The sequence below is a fragment of the Canis lupus genome, chromosome 7 (genome assembly GCF_011100685.1).
Source record: "Canis lupus familiaris isolate Mischka breed German Shepherd chromosome 7, alternate assembly UU_Cfam_GSD_1.0, whole genome shotgun sequence".
Classification (NCBI taxonomy): Eukaryota; Metazoa; Chordata; class Mammalia; order Carnivora; family Canidae; genus Canis; species Canis lupus.
Genome location: NC_049228.1, coordinates 61,314,643 through 61,339,959, shown reverse-complemented (window position 1 = coordinate 61,339,959; position 25,317 = coordinate 61,314,643).

Here is a 25,317-nt window from a genome sequence, read left to right as displayed (position 1 = left end):
TACTTAACAATTATTTATCGCACCACTAGACTTCAAGCCCATTCAGGGAACCTAAAGATTTCTCACACAAAACCCTGAACAGAATTGGGTATCAACAAATATTTTTGATGAATAAATGGAATACAGATGGATTTTTATACTAGTCTCAGGAAACAGAGGAATACAGAACCTATTCTTTGTCACTGTTCAAATGCCTAAAATGCTTTCCAGCATGTGACATGTTTTGAAATACCACATTTTTTTCTATTATGTGTCATCAAAACTGTCTTGTAGGGATCCCTGGGTGGCGCAGCGGTTTAGCGCCTGCCTTTGGCCCAGGGCGCGATCCTGGAGACCCAGGATCGAATCCCACGTCGGGCTCCCGGTGCATGGAGCCTGCTTCTCCCTCTGCCTGTGTCTCTGCGCCTCTCTCTCTCTCTCTGTGACTATCATAAATAAATAAAAATTAAAAAAAATTATAAAAAAAAACTGTCTTGTAGACAAAAAAATAACTGAGATTTGATTAAACTTGTTTAATAGTATTTCTCTGAGTTTAAGTCCACCTTGCTAAAGGTGATACTTTTCTACCAGTTTCACTAGATTTAATTTAAGAATAAGATTGAAGAATAGCTTAAAGTGTGCTTGCAAGTAAATATGTCTAGTTCTGTGAGTCCGCCCCTTTGTTGCCCTAACCTTTGTGTTCCAAAGACTGCCATGTAATTAACTGCAGAGACACTGGAAGAAACTCAGGGGATTTTTGAGGCTAGAAAAATGGCGTTACAAACAGATGACCCTCTATCATCTGATGACTTCTCAACTTGAGTTGAGAAGATATGAATGACGCAAAGCAACCTGAGGTTGTAATCACAACATGTGGCTGGAACTCTGTCATCAATAATACCTATCCTATCCAGGACTTCATTTAAGAAGGGGACTAGTTAATCAAGAAGGCCTGGTGTTATAGCTAGAAAGCATCCTATGAAAAAACTAGCACGGGCAGCAAAGCCTACAATGCTAGAACAGCATTCTTCTCAGACAGCATACAGGCAAGAGGAAGAGGGTGGTAGATCGGATTTGGATTTCTTTCCACTTACAACTATCCAATTCCCTATATCTCCCACTCCCTTGGAAGCATCTCTCTTCCCTGGTGGGGGATTCAATTTCTTTTCTTCATTGATGTTAGTCCCATTTATATGACCAGCTTAAACTAATGAAATTTATGCTGAAGTTAAGTTTGGCCCTTCTGAGTACAGCTCACTGTGTCTCTTCCTTCTTTCATGAGACTGAATAGAGGCTGTTCCATCAGTTAGGGTTCTGGAGCAAAGAGGACATGATGCAAATCTCAACCAACCCATCACAAACATGCAACTTGAGCGAGAAATAGAAATTGTTGATTTAAAGCATTGCAATTTGAGGGCTGTTTATTACCATAGCAGATTTTTTAGCTGACAGATATAAACAGAAAACCTGATTTTTTATTACCTTCTGTATGTTTAAAAAGGATTCTCTCTGAAAGGCAGTGGACCTGGGGGCAGAAGAGACCAAGATATCTTGAAGACAAAAAACAGAGATAAACCTGGATGAAAAAATGCCAACAGAAGTTCAAATAAAAATTAGAGTGAATCTAAAATAAAAATTAGAGGTAGAGAGGGGGGAAGAAAAGAAAAACAAAAAAATCAGGAGAGACTGAAAATGTATCCATTGTATCATAAGACTGATAGAATAATCACAGAATCTTGTCTTTGCCTTTGCTCTGAGAAAAACTTCATGATCCAGAATGATGCTGATGTTATTACTTATGTGCCCTGTGCCATGAGCACATCAGCTTACCTAGGGTCCTGATTATGGTTTTTAAATACTATTTTCTAATAAAAGAAACCAGGGTTCATTGCAGAAGTGGTTGATTGCAGGGTGGGGTAGGGGAAAATACAAGATGAGGCTGAAGTACCTTGCCGTACCAGAAATAAGGAAGTGATTAAACAGGAATGCAGGAGTGTAGAAAGAACAGAGCTGCCAACCTGAGAAAGCTCCCAGGAGTCAAAGTGGAACAATTTGGCACAAAATAAATAATAACAGCATTGGATCTTAACCAATGGAATAAACATAAATTTTCATGAGTGTGTAAATAAAAAATAGGGCCAATAAATATGTAAAGGAGAAAAGACAGTTCTTCCTTACTATAGAATTTGAATTAGTAAGTGCATAAGACAAAAAAATCATTATCAGACAAACACTGCAGTAGTAGTTTTTGCAGACTAGAACCCACCAATGGCTACGAAAATTGGTGGACAGATGTTTGAGGAGAAACAGATTTAGTTTGTTTGAAAGTATTCACTTCACGGTGGAGAAATCTGGAAAGCACCACCACATCCAAGTGATTGAAGTGAATGTCACCACTAATTAAGACACACACCAATGTCGTGAACCACTTAATATGTGCACCGAGAGGTAGGTGTCATTTCTGTGATATTCCTGACAAAAGTCCATAAACTCACTCCAATCGTGAGAAAACATTAGATCCAAACTAAAAGACATTCATCAAAACAACTGCTCAAGGACTCTTCAAAAAAGAGTTTATAAAAGAGAAGAAGGGCTAAGAACTGTCACAGATGGTAGACTTAGAAGAATAACAAGTAAATGCAAGGTGGCATCCTGGATGGTATCCTGGACCATAAAAAACACATTTAAGGGATCCCTGGGTGGCTCAGTGGTTTGGCGCCTGCCTTCAGCTCAGGGCATGATCCTGGAGTCTCGGGATCGAGTCCCACGTCGGGCTCCCTGCATGGAGCCTGCTTCTCCCTCTGCCTGTGTCTCTGCCTCTCTCTCTCTCTCTGTCTGTCTCTGTCTCTCATGAATAAATAAATAAAATCTTAAAAAAAATCTGAAAAATGGTGACATTTGAATGGGGTCTGGAGTTTAATCAACAGCATAGCAACGATGTCAATTTCTTGACTTTGATCATTGCTCTTTGGGGGAAGCTGAGCAAGGAGTATACTGGTATTCTCAGTCCGCTTTTGCAAATTCCTGTTGGGCTAAGAAATTAGGTCAAAATAAAAAGTTAAACAAAATATATCCAGAATCTCACTACTTCTCAATACCTTCATTTCTACCACCCTGGGTCTGAGCCAGCTCTCCTGAATTATTGAAATAGCCTTCTAAATGGTTGCCTTGCTTCTATGCTCTTCCTCACTCCCTGATGAGTCATCTTTTGAACACGTAAGTCAGACCATGTCACATCTCTGGTCAAGATCCTCTAATGACTCATAACTTGTCAGAATAAATCAGTCCTTTCAAAGATCCTACAAATCCTCTGCAATCTGGCTCCTCATTCTCTCTCTAAACCAACTTCCTACTTTTCTCTATTTCCATCCTTTTCTTGTCAACTTGATTCCTTGCTTTCTTCGAACACTCCAGACCCATTGTCCTGCCTTAGAGCCTTGCACGAACTGTTCCTGCCCCCCAACCACCACCCCCTGCCACCTGCCACATACAGCATCTTATTTTCTAGCTTGAATTTAAATGTCTCCTTCTTAATGAAGCTTTTGGTGACCACTCTATTTAATGGTGCAACAGCATCACACCTTCTTCCCCTAGAAAAGGAGGACACTCTTTTTCTTCTATAGAGTCTCATCTTCTAACACACCAGATATTTACTTACTAGTTTTGTTTACTTTCTCCTATCTACAGCCCTTTCCTTCCAATTTAAGCTCCTGAAAGAAAGAGAATACTTACTTTTTATTCATTGATGCATCCCTAGAACCTGAACAATAACAAGTACATAATGAGTGCTCGGTTTGTATGATTTCAAGTAATCAATGATTCATTCATCTGTGAATATTACAAGCAAAAATTGGAAGGTCATGCTTTGTGATTAACTCCACCAGAAAACCTTTACAAAGTAGATATTTCGATCCTAAGAGTGGCACAATCTAATGTCATTTTTTTTAAAGTGAGCAAATATATTCAACCAGATATTTTATTCTTTCATGAAACAGCTCTTGTGGGCTTCTGAAGGAATATTTTGATACCTTCTTTAATAAGCTGGATTCTCTGCCATATTACTAAGTTAAATCACTTACAACTGAAGCTAAATGGCCATGATCAACATTAAGGCATAAATTTAACACTTCTCATTTGATTTTTATGAATGAGAGTATAGGTCATATTTAGGTACGTATCACTACATCTTATTGGACTCACTTATTTTTCTGTTGTATGAACATCAGCAGCAACTGTTTTAGATTTTTTTTATTTTCTAAAGAAACTACAAACTTTGTTATTTTTCCCCACGGATTCATAAAAGCCGTTATTCTTTCTGTGATCCCATGTGAATTTTTAATTGGTGCTATTACACTTCTCTAAGGACTGACAAACAATAGACATTAATGTGCCTTTAACTGGCAGTAGCCAAACTTTTTTTTGCAGTCTCAGCCAGGGTGAAAAATATTCTAAATCGGTGGGCTAGTTATTATGAGATATTTTTCTTTTTCTTTTTTTTTTCCTTTTCTTTGTTTTTATTTATTTTTTTCTTTGTCATCCCCTCCCCCATTTTTTAAAATGTAAAGGAAGTAATGGGTGTTGCTAATGTTGCAGGTTGACACCTCGTTTCCAGCAGGCAATCAAGCTTCTAAGCAGACTTGTGTTTGGTTTTCTATTCGTGGTTGGTTGCCCCCTTTAACCTTATCAAAGCAGTTAAATTTCTTCAAACTGTCAACCAGAGCCATGTCAGCATCTTAAAGACAGCCACTGCTGACATGGCTCAGCAAAGCCGAATTGATCTTCCACCCCTTGGGGCATTGCACACAGCCAGCCTGTGCACCACCACCCGGAGCTTGATTTAAAGTTCAACTCTTTCTGCCTTGTTGTGGGGAAGGCAAGCTGTGTTGCTCCCTCGCAGTACTTAAAAATACTTCTGCTTCCATGTATAACACTTCAGCTTTTCTCTGGGCCTTTGGAGGTGCCTAGCGGAGTGAAGTTTGAGGAAAGAGATCAAGAGACCGGAAGTAAATACATGCTCTGTGTCCTGTGGCTTTGAGGATAATCACAACTATGCTGTTGCCAATCAAATGACATTCTTTTCTTACCAAACTCTCCATACTTTTTCCCACCCTTCTCCAAGTTTCCCTTCCTTGAGTTATTCTGGTTCATACTTCATCATGCTTAAAGGCTTGGCAGGATTTCCTAGAAAGGATTCTTCAAAGCAAATACTGTTGTCTCATGGTTTCCTTATTGTGATGACTAGAAAGTTGTATTATGTCTAGGATGTCTGGATTTGAGGAGAAGAGTTTCCAGTTTCTTCTGTTTTATTTTGTTTTCAGTTTCAATAAGCAGCCACCTTAACTTTATTTAAGTAGGCTCCACACCCAACTCCGGGTTCAAAGGCATGACCCGAAGATCAAGAGTTGTACACTGGTGAACCAAGCTAGCCAGGTGCTCCCTCAGCTGCACTTGAAAGCAGTCATCACAAGCCTTTTCCACCATGTAGTCTATCCCTAAACTGCTTTTGTGTCCTCCTGTCATGGAGCTCTTTTTTTTTTTTTTTAAGATTTTATTTATTTATTCATGAGAGACACAGAGAGATAGAAAGAGAGGCAGAGAGACACAAGCAGAAGGAGAAGCAGGTTCCATGCAGGGAGCCTGATGTGGGACTCAATCCTGGGTCTGCAGGGTCAGGCCCTGGGTCGAAGGCGGCACACTAAACCACTGAGCTACCCGGGCTGCCCTGGAGCTCTTTTTGAGAAGAAATTTTTGTGCTATAAAATTTTATTTAAAACAGTATTTGCTGTTGGTTTGCTAATAGTTTTGCATAAAAATTTGCATTTGAACGTACTACACTAAGTAATTTCCAGATAAAACTGATTCTTGGGCTATCATAAACCCTTTTGATAAAATCTAAGATTCCTTGAATTCAATAATCATATATTGAGCATCTTTTATAAGTCAGGCATTGGACACTATTGGAATTACAAAGATAAATAAGGCAGCTCTTGCTCTCAAGGAGCTCACAGTGTAGTCAGGAAAGATAAATAAAAAAAACAACTAACAAAAATGCCGTGTGCTCATTGCTCTACGTATACAATGGGGATGATGCATTTTCCATGGATAGTGTACCATAAATCCCCACACCTTTGAAAAAGAAACAACCCCAACTCTATTGCTATGAAGGAGCTATTACATAAGACTTCAATTTTTCTTTTCTTTTCTTTTTTGAGAGAGATGGGGCAGAGAGAAAATTGTAAATAGGCTCCATTCCCAGCATGGAGCCCAACACAGACCTCAAGATCATGATCTGAACCAAAATCAAGAGATGTACACTTAACCAACTAAGCCACCCTTGTACCCCAAGTTTTCAAATCTGATTAAATAAATGACAGAATTAAGGTAATTGATCTAAGACCCAAAGATTTTGGTTGGCCAAGTTGTGTGTAGCATTCCCACACAGAGAATATGATATCCAAGAGCCTAGAAGAGAGGCTAGAAAGTCTCAGAAATAATAGAGTGACCATGATACTGATTCTGACTAAACCCTACCTGAACTTTTGCTCTCCTGTCAGCGTACCATGCATTTCTACTGAACAAGCACCACGTCAGTATCCTGACTTTTCCCTCCCTTCAGTTATATTAATAAACTTTTTTCTCTTCCCTCCCCTCTTCTTCTCTCCCTCTCCTTTTCTTTCTCTCTGCACACACACACACACACACACACACACACGCTATATATAATATTGTTATATGTAAACACACTTATGTGAGATTTTACTCTTTAATCATCTCCCAACTTTACTCATAGAGTACCTCACAGTTACTGACAGGTTTTCACTTTCTTTCAATATTATTTAATTCATAAATCCAACCCAGCTAATGACCTTCAAATTTGTGATGCTTAACCATTGTTTTAATGCTCAAAGGTCAAGAGCATGCAGGCATATCTTGCAAGATAGTGATTGAAATGACCTTCAATACCCTTATTTGTTCATAATTTTACCAGTGAAGACTGCTGGATTTTATAAATCATAGGAAGAAATCAAGACAATTCACTTTATAAAGGGCCTATGCATTTAAAAAAAATCAAAGATTTTAGGCATTCTATGTAGGAGTCTATGAAATTGCCAACTGGTAGAATTTTAAGTACGTTCTTTACTGCCAGTGATATATCCCTTCAGGAGCCTTCATCTGATTCCGTTTTCATTTCACAATCAAACTGTAATTACTATGCTCTCTCTGCAACTATTCACAATACATATCCAACTATCATTGTGGTATTAGGTGACACTTTTTACTCCTTCTAGGATTTGCCAGAATGTTCTATGTGTGTTTTTCTCCTCAGTAGAACTTTATTTTTTTTATTTTTTTTTCCTCAGTAGAACTTTAAAAACCATTTTAGCCAAATGTGAACATTGTTATATGAAGTTTATGTGAACTTTTCATGAACACCTGTTTAACTTTACTTAAACCAAGAGCTGATGCTTGGTGAATCTTATTTACACATTTCAAAGTATCCAAACATCGCTTCCCTGAAGACTTTGCAATGATTTCAGAATAACCATTTACTTTCTTGATGTGCCCTCTTACAGGAATCACAAGGGACCCTATAGTCTTCATGCAAAATTTGAATTGAAAAAGTGATTTAGCCCAGCATATAGCAGTCCCCTCCCCAAGTGAAACCCCTTTGGTTACTTGGCCCAAACAAAGGCAGATCAATAGGCTTTAAATGCTTGTGATTTGGGAGTTGAGTGAGGAAGAATGTATTTTTCTATGCTTAACAACTTAAATGCCAATAGTCTGGCTGAGAAAATTGAAAGGACTGAGAGTGAAGGCAGACAAACCAGAGAAGAGCCTATGGCAATTGTCAGCCTAGAAATGATGAAGGTCTTGGCAACAAAAATGAAAAAAACGACGATTTTTGCAAGGTATTGAGAAGGACAACCATTCAGGTCTTGGCAAATGGCTTTAAATGACTATAGAGATGAATAAATCAGAAATGACTCTGAGATTCTGCTTTCAAGGTCTTGAGCATAGCTAAGATTGAACTCATTACCTCTTCATAAATGCAGCTCCTCCTCCTGACTCCTGACATCCTCATCATCTCAGTTCCAGAGGATCCATTTCCTCTAAAGTGGCCTTTTTACAATGCCCTCCTATCAGGGTTTTCTGCCTTTATTCTTCCCACATCTTCACCTACTGGTATAATCCATAAATTGGAAATAGAGTGCATTTCCAGCAGCTCTTTTCATATCCCTAGCTGGGTTGGCAATCCACCATAATCTTCAGCCAATGACTTTGGAAAGTTTGGAGTCAGATAACAAGACAACAAATAAACCAGAAGACAAGCTTATATTAAATTGGTAGATATCATCATCATACATCATACAGTTTTCAAAGTATTTTCACATGTGATTTTTATAATAACTCCCTAAAAGTAGAAATTCCTTTACAATGAAGAATATGAGAACTCAGAGATTTAACTTTCTGGCTGAAAATCACAGAGCTATTAAATTTTGGTAACCTTTAGTGGAGTACAATGCAGAAATTTGCAATTATTAAATAGTTCCTTCTTTTTATCCAGATCTAATTCTTCATATTAGATATAATAGGTTACAAGGTCTAAATATGCCAGGTTTTATGAGATGAATAACTAGAGATTATATGGACTTCTTTTCAAAATTTTTCTAATCACACTATGAACTTGACTCATGGTTTCCAATCTTTGTCTTTTATATGCTAGGAGAAGTTTTAGGGCAGAATCTAAAAGCATTTTTATAATACTTCCCTGTCAGCAAGGACCAAGAGAAATCACTGGGATTTTCATTCTTTAAATTTATGTAATGTTCAAAGTCACTGGCATGCCATAAACAGCCCAGAGGTAGGAGAGGGGAAGAGGCAGAGGGAGAAAGTCATAAGCAGACTCCAGGCCCACTACTGAGCCTGACATAAGGTTCAATCTCACGACCCTGAGATCATGACCTAAGCCAAATTCAAGAGTCAGAATCAATGAACTAAGCCACCCAGGCACCCCATCAAATCAACATCTTTTATGAAAATATTATATATCAACATTAGTCAATTATCCATTTATTTCACAAATATGTGTTGAGCATCTGCACTGTTGTAGATGCTAGGAATTCAACAATAGTTTAAAAGATAGGGTTCCTTTTTTTCACAGCTTACACTTATATACAAATACAAACACTGCTAATTAATATAATTTCAGAGAATGATAAGTTCTTTGAAGAACAATAATAAAAGCTAAGTCTACAGAGTTTGATCTGGGTGGGGGGGGTTGTTTTTCATGTTTTTAGTCAAGATGGTCAGGGAATGTATCTCTAAGGAAGTGACAATTGAGTAAATCCCTGATGATGCATGGAACAGTTCAAGGAAATGTTTGAAAAGAAAGATAAAGCTAAGAGATAGGACACCTGAGTGGCTCAGTGGTTGAGTGTCTGCCTCAGGCTCAGGGCATGATCCCCGTGGTTCTGGGAACAAGTCCCACATTGGGCTCCCTACATGGGGCCTGCTTCTTCCCTCTGACAATGTCTCTGTCTTTCTCTCTCTCTCTGTGTCTCTCATGAATAAATAAATCAAAAAATAAAAATAAAAAAAAGCTAAGAGAAAGTTTCTGAGAAGGAAATATTGAAAATTCAAGCACTGTGAACCAGCAAGACTGGAGTAAGAACAGGGTAGGCTAGCAGAAAAAAGTTCAAAGTGGTAGAGAAGGGCCAGATTATGAAAGGTGTTTAGATTACAGAAGTGTTCAGAAGGTGGTGGTGATCAAAATAATGCCCCCACCATTGATATCCACACTCAAATCCCGAGAACCTGTGAATATGTGTTCTTAAATGGGAAAAAAAAAAGTCTTTGTAGATATGATTAAAGTAAGCATCTTGAAAAAAGATTATCCTGGATTACCTGGGCAGATCCAATCTGATTACATGAGATCTTAAACTCAAACAACTTGTCTTGACTATGGTCAATGAAAGCGATGTGATGATGGAAGCTGGGTCAGAATGATGATATGTGACTGGCCTTGAATATGGAGGACATAAGTCACAAATTAGGAAATATGGATAGATTCTAGAAACTGGAAAATACAAGGAAGTAGATTCTTTTCTAGAGATTCCAGAGAGTAATATAGCCCTACCAGCACCTAGATCATAGCCTACTGAGACTCATGTCAGGATTCTGACTTTCATAAATATAAGATAATAAATTTGTGTGGTTTTAAGACACTGAATATTGTAGCAATTTGTATAGTAACAATGTAAAACTATTAAATGGGTTTTGAGCAGGGGAGTGATAGCATACCTATGACCCATGTTTTAGGTGGTAACCCTGTGGAGAATATACTGTTAGGGAGGGCAAAATAGCAGCAGGAAGACTAGTTTAAAATGCTCTGTTAAAAATAACAATGGTTGCTCAGACTAAGGTAGCCAAGGTGATGGCAATAATAAGTGATAACATTTGGGATAAAACTTGGGTGTAGGGATCCCTGGGTGGCGCAGTGGTTTGGCGCCTGCCTTTGGCCCAGGGCGCGATCCTGGAGACCCAGGATCGAATCCCACATCGGGCTCCCGGTGCATGGAGCCTGCTTCTCCTTCTGCCTGTGTCTCTACCTCTCTCTCTCTCTCTCTGTGACTATCATAAATAAAAATAAAAAATAAATAAAATAAAAACTTGGGTGTAAAATTGGCATAAGGGTGGTTTTCAAAGCCATAGGCCAAGATGAGTCCATCCAGCTGCACTGTCCAATATAGTAGCCAGTAACCACACATGGCTCTAAATTAAAATGAGTTAAAATTTAAAGTAAACATTTAATTTCTTAGGCACACTAGTCACATTTCAAGTTCCTAATAGCCAATGGGGCTAGTGAGTACCATGTTGAATAGCACAAAGAGCCTTTCCATCATTACAGAAAATTCTGTTGGACAGAGCTAATGGTAATGAGACAAGATAGAGAAGAAAAACAAAAAAAAGAATCAAGGGCAAATTTCTGGGTTATTCTTACACAGTGAGAAATTGGAAAAGAAGCCAACAAAAGAGACTGGTCAGTGTTTATCTTTTCCATTATTTAAGAATATCGTAATACAGGGGCACCTGAGCGGCTTAGTCAGTTGAGCATCTGACTCTTGAATTTGGCTCAGGTCACCATTCTCAGGGTTGTGAGATTGAGATCCATGTTGGGCTCCATGATGAGCAAGTAGTCTGCCTGAAGATTCTCTCCCTTGAAGATTCTCTCCCTCTCTCACAAGGCTAGGTCATTTACTAGTCATAAGATCTCTATAAGTCACATCCTCTTTGTCAATTTCTTATCTGTACAATGGTAATAAAGAAAAGTACTTCTAGTGGTCAAGATGGTTAAATGAGCTAGAGGATAGACTGCAAAGTACTTGCTTAATATATTTAAAAAATATATATATTTAGTAGATGCTCAATTAAATATTTGTTGAGTGAACAAATGAATGTATGCCATCAACAACAGGCTCTGGTGAGCATGTAAATGTGATATATGGAATAGTGTTTTCATGTCACAGTAATCTGGGTTTGAATCACAGCTCTCCCATTTCCCAGCTTTAGGATTATGGGTAAACATTCCTCCAATTCTCAGTTAAGAAGACTGCTCCACAGATGAGTTAGAAGGACAGAAAAAGGTAATATGCATAAATCTTTGCCCCTGGTCATTCATATTCTCTCTCTCTCTCTCTCTTCCTCCTCCTCCTCCTCCTCCTCCTCCTCCTCCTCCACCTCCTCCTCCTCATAAATAGATAAATCTTCAAAGAATATAACATAATACAAATTAGACTACTACATTTGGAAAATGTGATTTTATATGCCATCAGCATAAATGTGCTTTCTGTGTAGATTAAGCTATTGAATTAGCTCTTTAATTGTTAATTACATAAACAATCGGGAATATTAGCTTTCTTGGAGATTCCAGTTGTTGTTAAGTCCCTTTTAAAATGGAATATTGGCTCTGAAGAACAGTCAGGAAAGGAGAAAGGCAGCGAGACAGGGAGCGTTGTGGTACAAGAGTAAAGTGTTGCTTCCTTCATAATTTTGTCCCGGACCATTTTTGAAGGAGAAAGCAAGAGGAAATGAGAAGAGGAGCTGATGAAAAAAGAAAACAAAATTAACTTGAGCAATAGAACCAACACACTCTTTCCTCTGACAATTCCTAGACTCATGCAAAGAAGTTTAAAGTTTTCTCTTTTTAAATCATTCTACTTATTTGATAATTATTTATTTTGCTAATAAATTATCATCAGCTGAGGATTTATCAAATGTCTACTGTTCTTTAGCCCCAGTAAAACATTCAATATCTTAGAAGCAGTTGACCTCTGATGCCATGCTATTCGATGGTTTTGATGTGTTCTTATAAAAATCAGGAAGAAATAAAACTCTTAAGGAGTCAGACCTTAGCAAGAGACAAGAGACTCTGAAACCAGAGGAATGCTTTAAAGATTAGAGATTATTAGGGGCACCTGAGTAGCTCAGTTGGTTGAGCCTCTGACTCTTGATTCTGGCTCAAGGTTATGATCTCAGGGTTGTGAGATGAAGCTCTACTTTGGACTCATGCTGGGTGTGGAGCCTACTTAAGGACTCTCTCTCTTCCTCTCCCTTTCCCTTTGCCTCCCCCGCCCCACTCACCCACATGCACATGCTCTCTCTCAAAACAAAAACAAAAACAAAAACAAAAACCCAACTATACAAAAATTGGAGATTCTGAGAGAGGAAGAAAGCAGTATAGGTAAGGGGAAGGCCACCGCCATTTTGATTGTTACAATATAATATATATAATAGTTGTCTAATAAGTTTTTCCTGACTTTATTCAATTTTTTGAAATATTTTTTTCTGTTACAGGATAAGGAGCAAAAATAGACTCAATAAACTCAAAGGAAGTATAGCTCCCTTTCTACCTTGCTGACACCAAATAAAGTAAATTGAAAGAAAAAACTCAGTGAAATTAACTAGGAAAGACAAAATTTGCTGAAAGAAAAAAATATGAGCTTTCATTCAAAATATATTCATAATTTATTCTGACAACCTCTGTCCTTTATTGCAAGGAAAACCATGAATGCAAGACACAGAGTTTTTCCCCAAGAAACTTGCATTGTACTCTACATAGAAGATTTAATGGTATAAATTCTTGGTTTTTATCTTATCCAGAGGATTTTTCTTAGGGGCATTCTTAAAGATACCAAAATTAACACCAAAGAGTGAATATTTGTCGTGATCTCTAAATAAATACGGAACAATTTTTTAATGATTTTTGTTAGCACATTCTTAGATTAAATCCCAAAGATCGAGATTAACTCTGTTTTTTCAACTAGATTTAGCCACCATCTCTATGGTAGTTTATATGGGAACTTCTCCTATCGGGGTTAGGTAATGAGAACATAGCTATTTCACTTGATTCATCACCAGCAGTGTTGTTCTCAATCAAATCTTGGAATACCAGAGACTACATTACCCATGGTTATGAATTTAAGGGTCAAGCATTATGTCATAAACCAAGAAATAACATTGGTACATAGCCCATCTTTGTTCAGGTTATTAATAAGAAATTTTTGTTGTTGTTCTTTCTCCACTTCTAACACAAGGAAACTAGAGAGGAAGAGAATTCTCTCTCATTCCCTTTTTAGAGCAATCTTAGAAGTTCCCTTTGCAGTGTTTAGTAAAAAGTTAAATACTGTGGCTGTTCATTATGTAATGTAAATTATCATCGTTATAGAATTGAAAGGAGATTGCAAGGGTTTTGTATTTGGGGCAGAATAGGTGCCATAAGGTAAACATTATGATGAAGTAGATTACACTAAAATTTTGTGACTCAAACTGATATCTATAATTATCCTAGAACCATGGCAGGGAAGGGAGGGCTCCAGTGGTAATAACTGTAACCAGCAATACTTCTATTGGAGACCATGTATTTTAGAGAAAAGGCCAATGACCTGAGATCAAGAGAGTTATGTTCTAGTCCAGATTAGTCAAAATAGCTCCATAGTATTTGGAGTAATTTTCAACCTTCAAATTTGATCAATCTTTTCCTTATGTTGTACCCTTACTTTCTTACTATCACTGGAAGAGACAGCAATGAAAAGGCCATACTAATTATTACCTGGTCCACTCTAGTTAATTACAACTTGTCAATGCTCAGGATATAGCCTGTGCATTTTGAAATTGGTTTCTCACTGTAGGTGACGTTTGTGCAGGTTTGTTCTATTGTAGACAGGACACTACAAAATATATATAAGACAACACTATTATCAGAAACTATTTGGGAAGTTTTGGCAATGTCCGCTTCTCCAGGTAATTTGTCTCCTTAAGGGATTCTTCAGATCACCCTGTTGACTTCTTCCTCTTTGAAACTAGATATAATCTCTCTCTCTTTCTCTTTCTTTCTTTCTCTCCCCCACTCCACGACTAGTTTTTGTTATGAGGTAATAAATATAGGATTCAAGGGCATGGATTTTAGAGTCAGAAAAATCTGAGCCCAAATCACGATTGCTCACTCATTAATGGTATGACCTTGGACCATTGCTTAATCTTCCTGAGTATAAGATTCTCTGTAAGGAGTAGAATGACACCATCTATTTAACAGAGTTGTTCTGTTTTTTTTTTTTTTCCAGCTTTATTAAGATATAGTTGACATATAACACTGTGTAAGTTTCTGTTGTTGTTGTGGTGGTGGGGGGTGGTTGTTTTTAAGATTTTTACATTTATTTTGGAGAGAGGGAGATTGAGCACATGAGCAGAGATAGAGGCAGAAGGAGAAGGAGAATCCAGGAGACTTCTGGCTGAGCATGAGCCTGAGATGCAGCTCAATCTGAGGATCCTGAAATCACGACCTGAGCTGATTAAGAGTGTTAAGTGTCCAAGAGTTGGACACTTAACCAACTGAGCCACCCTGGTGCCCCAACACTGTGTAAGTTTAAGGTGTACAACACGATGAGTTTATATATATATGAGTTTATATATATATATATATATTGCAAAATGATTACCATAGTGTTAGTTAACACAACCATCACCTCACATAATTATCATTTTTGTATTTGCGAGGAGTGAGAATTTTTAAGATCAACTCTCTTAGAGACTTTCAGGTACATAATACAGTATTATTAAGCATAGTCACTGTGCTGTACCTTAGATCCTCAGAACTTATTCATCTATTTATAATAGGAAGTTTGTACCCTTTGACCACTTTCATCTACTTCCTTCAAACTCCCACCATGGCAACTAAGAATCTACTCTGTTTCTATGAAATATTTTTTTAAGATTCCACAAAAGTATTGATTTCTCTCTGACTTATTTCACTTAGCATGATGCCCTCCAGTTTCATCTATGTTTTTGCAAATGGCAGGATTTCCTTCTTTTTATGGCTGAATAATATTCCACTATACATATATATATATATATATATATACACACACACACACACACATATATACACATATATACATATATACACATACAATACATATATACATATATACACACCACATTTTCTTTATCCATTTATTTATTAAAAGACATTTAGGCTATTTCCATATCTTAGTTATCATGAATAGCACTGCAATAAATATGGGTGTACAAATATCTCCTCAAGATAGTGATTTCATTTCCTTTGGGTACATACACAGAAGATTGCTGTATTATATGGTAGTTCAATTTTTAATTTTTTGAAGAAACTTGATACCATTTTCCTTAGTGGTTATACTAACTTATATTCCCACCAACAGCACATAAAGGATCTTTTTTCTGTATATTCTCTCCAGTATTTCTTATGTCTTATCTTTTAGAAAGTAGTGTTCTAACAGGTATGAGATAATATCTCATTTTGCTTTTGCTTTGCATTTCCCTGATAATTAGTGATGTTGAACACCTTTTCATGTACCTGTTGAGTATTCGAGTATTTTCTTCAGAAAAGTGTCTATTCTGATCCTATGCTTTATGCTTATTTTTAATTGGAATCTTTGTTTTATTGCTAGAGTTATATGAATTCCTTGTATATTTTAGATATTAACCCCTTATTAAATATATGGTTTGCAAATATTTTCTTCCACTCCATAGGTTACCTTTTTATTTTGTTGATAATTTCTTTTGCTGTGCAGAAGCTTTTTAGTTTGATGTTGTTCTACTTGAATAACTTTGCTTATGTTGTTTGTGCTTTTAGTGTCACAACCAAAAAAAATCATTGCCAAGACAAATGTTAAGATTTTTTTACCATGTTTTATTCTAAAAGTTTTGTAATTTTAAGTACTTCATTTAATTCTTTTTCTAAATCATGATAATTTTTGAGAGTTGTATAAGATAGGGATCCAGTTTTATTTCTTCTTAATGTGGATATCCAGATTTTATACCACCACACAGTGAAGAAATTGTATTTCCCCATTGAGTATTCTCAGCAACAATGTCAAGTATTAATTGATGGTACATGCGTGCATTTATTTCTATGTTTTTAATTCTGCTCCATTGGCCTGTGTGTCTTTTTTTATTCCAGTACCATTCTGTTTTTATCACTACAGCTTTCTTGTATAGTTTGAAATCAAGAAGTGTGATATCTCTGGCTTTGTTCTTTCTTAGGATGGCTTTATGATTCAAGGTCCCTTATGGTTCTATATGAATTTTAAGCTAAGTTTTCTATTTCTGTGAACAATGTCCTTGGAAATTTGAGCCAGATTGCATTGAATCTATAGATGGTGTTGGATAGTCTGGACATTTTAACAATATTAATTCTAATCCATAACCCACAGACTATATTTCCATTTATTTATATTTTCTTCAGTTTCTTTCATCTATGTCTTACTGTTTTCAGTGTAGAGATCTTTCATCTCATTGGTTAAATTTATTCCTAAGTACAATATTGGTTTTGATGCTATTGTAAATGGGATTGTTTCCTTCGCTTCTTTTTCAGATAGGTTGTTTTTAGCTTAAAGAAACACAATGGATTTTTATATGTTACTTTGTATCCTGTGACTTTACTGAATTCATTTATTAGTTTCAATAGTTTTTGTTGGAGTCTTTAGGGTTTTCTATATATAAGATCATGTCATCTGCAAGTAAAGACAATTCTACTTGTTCTATTCCAATTTGGATGTTTTTTATTTCTTTTTTTGTGCCTGATTGCTCTAGCTAAGGCTTTCAGCCCACAGGCTAGTCTTGGCGATTGGGAGGCCATTGGCTTTGTTCTGATATTGCATGAGGTCATAGACTGGGCTCTCTGTTTAGGCAGGCAGGACCTCTATACCCCATAGTTGGGTGTGGCTAAAGACCATGCTCTGCATTAGGGTGGGGTCACTGTCTATGCTCTTTGGTTAGGGGTGCTCAAGTTGTATTCAGCAGTTTGACAGAGCTATAAGGTGAAATCTGGTGCTGGGCAGGGTTGTAGGCTAGGTTCTGTGGCTGAGATTTGAGATTGTCCACCATCTATGTCTAGGCTCCCTGATTATGTGGGTCCAGATGCTATGGTCAAGAGTTAGATAAGGCTTCTGACTTGGCTCTCTATCTGAGCAGCCTGTAGAATGGGCTTCTTCCCATTTAGATTCTCTGGCTAGGCTTCTTGGTGAAAGGGCACTAGATGCTATGCTCAGCAGTTGAGCAGGTCTGTGATCTTGCTCACCTGCCCAGGAAAACTATAGCATGTGCTCCTTGGCAATGGGCATCTATGGTCAAGCTTCTACTGGGACAGGGCTAGAGGTTATGCTCAGCAATTGGGTGGGTTTTCAGCCTGCTTCCTTGCCCAGATGGGCTATGGAATGAGCTCCATGGCTGATATGGCTTGTTGGCTGGGTATTCAAACCAGGCAGTTCACTGGCAATTGAACTCCTTAGCTAGACAGGGCCAATGGCATCGTTTTACAGATGGGCAGAACCAGTAGCTGGAATATCTGCTCAGGAGCAACTCCAAGTAGAAGTTCAGTCTGCCAAGATCTGAGTGCTGGTTCTATAAGCCCTGTCCTCCTTCTTCATCTCTGATCCCCTGTGGGTGAGACTTATAGATTCTCCCATTGAACCCCAAGAAGTGAGACCTGAGTGTGCCTCCTGGAAAGCACCCTGTAATGCTGGGAAAGCTGATATCCACCTTGGGCTCTCTTTTCCTACTGGAGGAAACCATAAGCCCAGGGGTGTCTTGGCCCAGGGGTGTTTCTTCCTTGAGGGGCTATAGTGCCTTGGGGGTGGGCAATGTGGTCAACATGAAACCACTCTTTTTACCCTTCTAATGTGGTCCTTCTCAGTCTCTGGCCCAGGTGTGTTTTAGCCTCATATTCAGGTTTTGGGATTTTCACAATAGTGTCTTATTTATGGATAGTGGTTAACTGTTCTTCTTATGAGGGGAACTGAAGTCAGGAACACTGATGTCACCATTTTGATAACATTCTGTTCTGAATATTAAAATTAACAGTTCAACAAATCATTTAGCAGGAAAAAAGCATATAATATCTATCATTATTATTTTTTAAGATTTTATTTATTTATTCATGAGAGACACACAGAGAGAGAGGCAAAGACACAGGCAGAGGGAGAAGCAGGCTCCATACAGGGAGCCCGACGTGAGACTCAATCCCAGGTCTCCAGGATCAGGCCCTGGGCTGAAGGCAGTGCTAAACTGCTGAGCCACCCGGGCTGCCCTACTATTATTCTTACATGTGAATTTTCTCCTTCTGGGCTCTCTGTGGATTAAATATTTCTGAAATAGCTTCTGCTCCACTCATTCTGACAAAGAGATACCATCCTATTGATATTTTGACATATTTTTAACATGTTTTTGCTTGTCCATGATATTGCCAAGAAGTAAGTATGGGTAGTTTTAAAGTTATACTTAATATAAAGCTAAAATATAGTTTAAAAATTATGACAACACATATCTATTATTCTCTTTTGACAAACACATGAAACAAAGCAAGAAGAGTTTGGTCCTTCATTGACTTTTCTTTTGGGTGTTCTAGAAACCAGTCTTTCTTACCTCTTATTTTTATCTCTATTTCACCATAATTCTTACCCTCCTGCCAGCCTCCTCACTTGATAGCCACACATGGATGTACTCATACAGAGAACAAATGCCCACATGCATCCTGGGTGGGGTATGACTAAATAAAGGAAAACAAGTTCATAGAAACATCATGAAACTCAGAACCTAAGTAAACTTATGTTCTTGAACCTGTGTTCAAGCTTGCTGAACACAAGTAATGAAGACCTTCCCAAATTACCTCCAATAAAAGGTGGTACGGGAAAGTTTCTTGTACTTCCAGTAAGTAAGGAAGTGCTCAAAGCAAAACAAAACCCACAAATGTCAAAAGGACACAAGAGTCAGCTGAAAAGCTCTTACTGGCCAAAGATGAAAAAAATATGGGCAATAAAATAAATAGCATAGAACTGGGTTATAATCACAAGTGTAAAATAAATATCCATGACTCTCTCTTTATATCCATTGTATGGATATAAATAAATGATTGAATAAATAAGACAAGTCTCCCATGCAGAAAGAGTCCAGATAATATATGTAGATACTCTGCCGCCAAGGAGAAGGAGCATAATTCCCTGCTCTTTAAATGTGGCTGCTCAAAATGTGGACACCTCCTAAAAGTCACGGCATGAACAGAGCAGAAAAAGAGTAACTTTACATTGGGGAAGCCTGACAAACATTGCCTTACCCAGGTGACCAAGGTCAATGTCATCAGCACTGAGTCATTTGATAGCAGGTACCTTTGATAAGATATGATGACAATGGCATTTTATCCCTGTGATCTCCCTCTCAAAAACACATGACCCTAGTGTAATCATGAAAATAACAGACAAATCCCAGTGAGGACACATTCTACAAAATACCTGAGCCACCCTCCTCAAAATTGTTAGAGTTGTTCAAAATAAAGAAAATCTGAGAAACTGTCAGTCAAGAGGAGTCTAAAGAGACAGGACAATCAAATGTGATGTGGTGGTTTCAATGGGATCTAAAACAGTTTCTAACACTGGGTCAAAAACTAAGAAAATCTGAATAAAGTGTGGACTTTAAGTTAGTAATATTATATTGATATGGTTCATTCACTGTAACGCAAGTACCACATTAATGTAAGGTGTTAATAATGGGGAAATTTGGGTTCATGATGTGTAGGCACTCTCTGTACTATCTTTGTAATTTTTCTGTATATCTAAAACTGTTCTAAAAAAATAGAGTTTATTAAAGAAAGAGCAGGGGGTGAAGTCTGGCTGGTGACTGAAAAGAAATCTCTTAGATCAGAGGTAGGACTCATGGTTATTCCCATGGAACCAGGGCTGAGGACCAGAGAGCAATAATGAGCAAGGTTATTCTTTCCATCCTTCACAGGGTCTGTCATCTATGCTTCCTTCAGCATATTGACTTCTCTTTCACAAACTGCTCCATCTCACTACAAAATAACTGGGCACATGCTCCAGCACAGATGCCACCCTTGTCACTGTCCCAGTTAGCAAGCACCTCTGCCTTAATTCAAATTCTTTTCTTCAGATTAGATAAGGAATCTGGTTAGCTACCAGCCAGCCAATGGCTTGTCTGTCCTTGAGACGGAGATACAACCTTAGTCCAAATAGTCATGTTGGCAGATGGGGATAAAGGGCCATGTGGTAGCCTCTTTTAAGCTCTCAAAGGGAAAGTTCCTTAAGTGGGGGAGGATAAAACGGAAGGATATTGGAGTAGGTTTAGTACATATGACAAAAGCATAAAATAAATATATGTGGATACTATAAATTATAAAGCATAATATAAATATAAAGAAACAATAGAAATTGTTATGAGTATATGTTATCACAATACAGCTGGGTACCAAGCACAAAATCTTGGTATCATCAGGTAGTAAACATGGATGTAACTAATGAGCCTTCAGTAAATGTGGACTGGGCTTGGCAGGATTGGTCATGTGTCTGCAGTCATCTGTGGCTGACTTCCAGAATAATGATGTCTGGTGGTTGGCTGGCTGTCAGCTGGGGCAATAGGGACACCTGGGCCAGGCTAACCTAGACACGTTCTCATGGAAAGTCAGAGGGGCAAAGATAAGATGGAAATGGCAGGCACTTTTAAAAACCTTGACTTTCATCACAGCTGTGAATTTGCACTGGCCAAATCAAGTCACATGGTCCAACTCAGAATCAGGGGTAAGGGAAATAGACTCCATGAATACTAAGGACTGCTGCGTCACATTGCAGAGGATGTGGATATGGGCTGGGGTGGGGGTGGGGTGTGAAGAATTAGGATCATTAACACCATCAATACACCACATAAGTGAAATATTTAAGTAATCAGATGATGGGATTAATTGGAGAAGCCCACCTAAAGGAAAGAATTTTGAATAAGAGTTTAAACCAAATTATAGGAGAGTGCATATAAGTGTTTTCATCATCTGGTCTGATTTAAAAATATTTCTACTTTCGATATTATGGATAAAGGGATCAAAAGAGGACAGGATGTTGCGGCTTCTATGTCCTAGAGTGAAATTATGATTCAGTTATTAACTCTGCTGCTCAGTAGCCCACAAGAAGTAATGCCGCATCCTTCGATTTGGCCTTATCTATTGTGACAAGGCTCTGGGGAGCTGATGCGTATGAAATTCATTTCATGTCTCATTCACAGAATGCCTGAGTTTTGAAAACACCTTTATGATGTTTCGGGTTTCAGTTACCTGGTGTGTGATCTCACAAACTCACAGTCTTCAAAAGAAAGAACATTAACTTCTCCTCAGAAGCTTGAGGTTCTTTGTTATGGGAAACCCAGGAGGCATCATTCCAGGAGAAATACACAGGAGCACACAGGTCACTTTTGATAAAATGCCATACATTCTAAGGGCAAGAGAAATATGTATTTTATGCAAACTCAAAGTTGAATAGATGGTACAGGTTTAGATAAAATAGATTCAAATCGTCCTTATGTATAATACATTAACAAGTAGATCAGAGTCTTTCCATATCAGGTTTCTCAAAATACTTCGTATACATAAGAAAAGTGGCATTTTTTTTTTTACCAAGGCAGCAAATAGATAAATAAATGTGCAAATAAGAACAATAACATTTTTAGAATGTAATGGGAAAAATAAAATTATATCTTCCTTCCATTAAATGAGAAGAGATAAGAATACACAAAAGATATGAGCAAATGTGTAACTTCCTCCTATTACTTCTGCAATACATTTCCAGTGTTGTAATCTATCAGGTTTACTTTTTTCCGTGCTTACCACAAATCACAATCATTAGACTTGAATTTTCCTGGGTTTTTTTCCCCCCATTTCTAACAATCTGTTGAGAATAGGGCTAGTATAACAAATACTTGGCATTCTCCTCACATCCATGGTAGACATTGCAGTTTCATTTGGGGGCTCTTTTTAATAGAGGCTGGACCACCTTCACTCATTCTTTTGATGAACACCGTGGGATTAGAAGTAGCTACATGAAGAAACCATTTTGTCCCTCTTTCCCTCCCTGCCCCCCACCCCCTTTGTGCACACCACAGCTAGTTTAGCCAACTCCAACTCATCCATCAAATTTCAGCTCCCTGAACACTTTTCCCTGAAGTCTTCCCTGATATGATCATTGTTATTTTGATAGATCTCCTCTGTATCCAGAAAACTCTGGATATACCTCAATGAAAGAGCTATTTGCATCTTCTATACTTAGTTCTCTATCCCACACACAGGTCTATGAAAGAGATATAAGCAAACAAAGAAGAGAGAACAACTAAACTGTGCTTTGTGGATGGCAACAAAATCTCACAGCACAACTCATAGACCACGGTGCCTATAATTTTGGTGAATGTGTGTATACCTGCAGGATGAAGGAGGGAGGGACCAAGTGAGTGATTTAGAAAGTGACTGAATTGGAAAAAGAAAGGCCCATGTCTGCATGCTTCTTTTTATTCATGCTCCTCACCCAGAAAATGACCCACAGTTGGTGACATTTTTCAATGCTTATTTGCAGCAACAACAGGCCAGCTGAAAAATACCGGTCTTACATAACATGTCTATAATTCTTGGGCTGGGGTGAGGGGTTGGAGAAGCAGGGAGGAACCGACAGAAGAGGTTTACTCTGGGGCTCCATTGAGATCAGGGAGGATTGAAGTTTATTTATTTAGGCAGCTCAGTGGCACAACCAAAGCAATGGGGCTTGGAATCATCGGGAGAGCCCAGCTTACCTGTATCAGGTTACTTAAAATTTCTGAGCCTCAGTTCGGCTCTTGTAAACCAGGGATAACAAGAGCTGCCTTCCTAGAATACTGTTGTGACAAGCCAGCCAGATCTGTGCATGTCTCTTAACCATGGGGGCGCCCTGATATTGGCAGAACTATCGCAGGTACCAGAGGACACAGAAGAAACCTGGTGTATCTTCCAGTATCACTTTATTCGAGGAGATGGGGGACATATTACTTTTGTATTGGCATGAGCATGTATATTACATGTATAGGATGCAAAATGCTCATGAATATTTATAGCAAATCACAGGACTTCAAAGAAATTTCATGCCTGGATCAGGGAGCAACAGTCTATACTCTGAATTACTCAAGGACTCATATTTACTTTTCTCTGTTGCTAAGTCAGAAAAGTTGGAAAAGCCTTGATTATGGTAAATGATTTAAAACACCTTCAAACATCATATAACTGTATAAGATGGTCACAGCTTTAAATTTTAAAACTATATATTTACAATTTTTCCTTAAAAATGAGTCCTGCGATTGGATTCTGCTCAGAGATCCAAATCCAGGAGTGGCTCTGTTGTCTTATTTTATAGCCCATGTATGGAATTCTTCAAGTATATTTACATAATTATTTCCCCAAGCATCTAATTAACTTATTTTTTTGCCATTCATGAATGCAACCTGCGTCTCCTCTTGGCAGATCCCTATAAGTAAACAACAGGAATGAAGAGGAATATGAGACTTTCTGCCCAGGCAGACTAATCCGTACAATTGTGGTAGAAACTCAGCTTGCAGAAAAAATAAATTGCAATTCAGCTAGTGGGGAAGAATTTTCAAACACAGCATGTACGAGATGCTATTCTATGTTTGCTTTTAGGATTTGAGAAGCAATTCCATGTTGGTGTTCTGCGAGAACAAGAAATCGCCACCACTGATAATTTCAAATAGCCAGCAGACTCCCATCATACGTGATCACGTTTACAGTGAGGCTTAAAAGGCAACAATATGTTTTCACCTACCTCCACATATGCTTCACTGTCTCCCCACCTCAACACAAGACTATTCAGTTGACTGTCAAAATAAAAAGTTATGGGGATCCCTGGGTGGCTCAGCAGGTTTAGTGCCTGCCTTCAGCCCAGGAGACCCGGGATCAAGACCCACATCAGACTCCCTGCATGGAGCCTGCTTCTCCCTCTGCCTGTGTCTCTGCCTCTCATTCTCTCTGTGTCTCTCATGAATAAATAAAATCTTTTTAAAAAAGTTATGATGTTAAAAGCCATAAAGCCAAAGGATAGACAAGAAATTTAAGTATAGAGATTCTATAAACATAGAAGAGAAACAAAGTATACAACATAAATTATGAAGAGGGGAAGTAAGGCTTTTTCAGGATAGAACTAAAATCTACTATGAAAAATACTTGACAAGAGGTGTGGGATAAGTGGGTTAAAAGTATATTCGCATTTTCCCAGATTCTATCGGCACCTGGTTCTAATTTTGCTTATCATCTTCCAATTTCTTTTCCATATTCCTTGTGAGAGAGGTTTTTGAATGTTTAGAGAGCGTTTGTGCTGTGCTTTGTGTTTTAGGGCTGTTTCCCATTAAAAGAAACATACAGACAGGATAGGAAGACCTCAAGGTATCAGAGTCTGGGAGAGTTTTAAATATCATTACTGTAGTTTGCTTTGAGTTCTAAAACTGAAAAGCTGAAAAATAGATCCTAGAACTAACACTTGTATTTTTACAAATTTGTTTCAGAGACCTAACTATGTTCTGTCATCTACAAAAGTCCTGTCTTCTGTTTACTTGGAAGCACTGATTTGGCTACAGATTATTATGAGAAAGCCTTTTCTTTCTGTTCAAGACCCAAAGGACAAAGATGCTCCCCCTCTTTTTTTAAGTTTAATTTACAGGCTCATCCTGATTCAGTGATAAAGTAATACTCATGCTTGATAAGTACTTTGGGCCTGATGATAAATGTTGTGGTTGGATATTATTGCTATTCAAGTGCACAAAACCCTGGAGAATTTATTGATGGCTGTGGACTGCATTATGTGAATGAGTCTTCTTGTGCAACCTCAGTAGTCCGCCTGATGAAAGGACTTGATCAAACTGTCATCGAGACACCTACAATTCCAATACCAATGTCCCTTTGGCCGAGAGACTCTTAACCCCTATTAGACTTCTAGATGACGA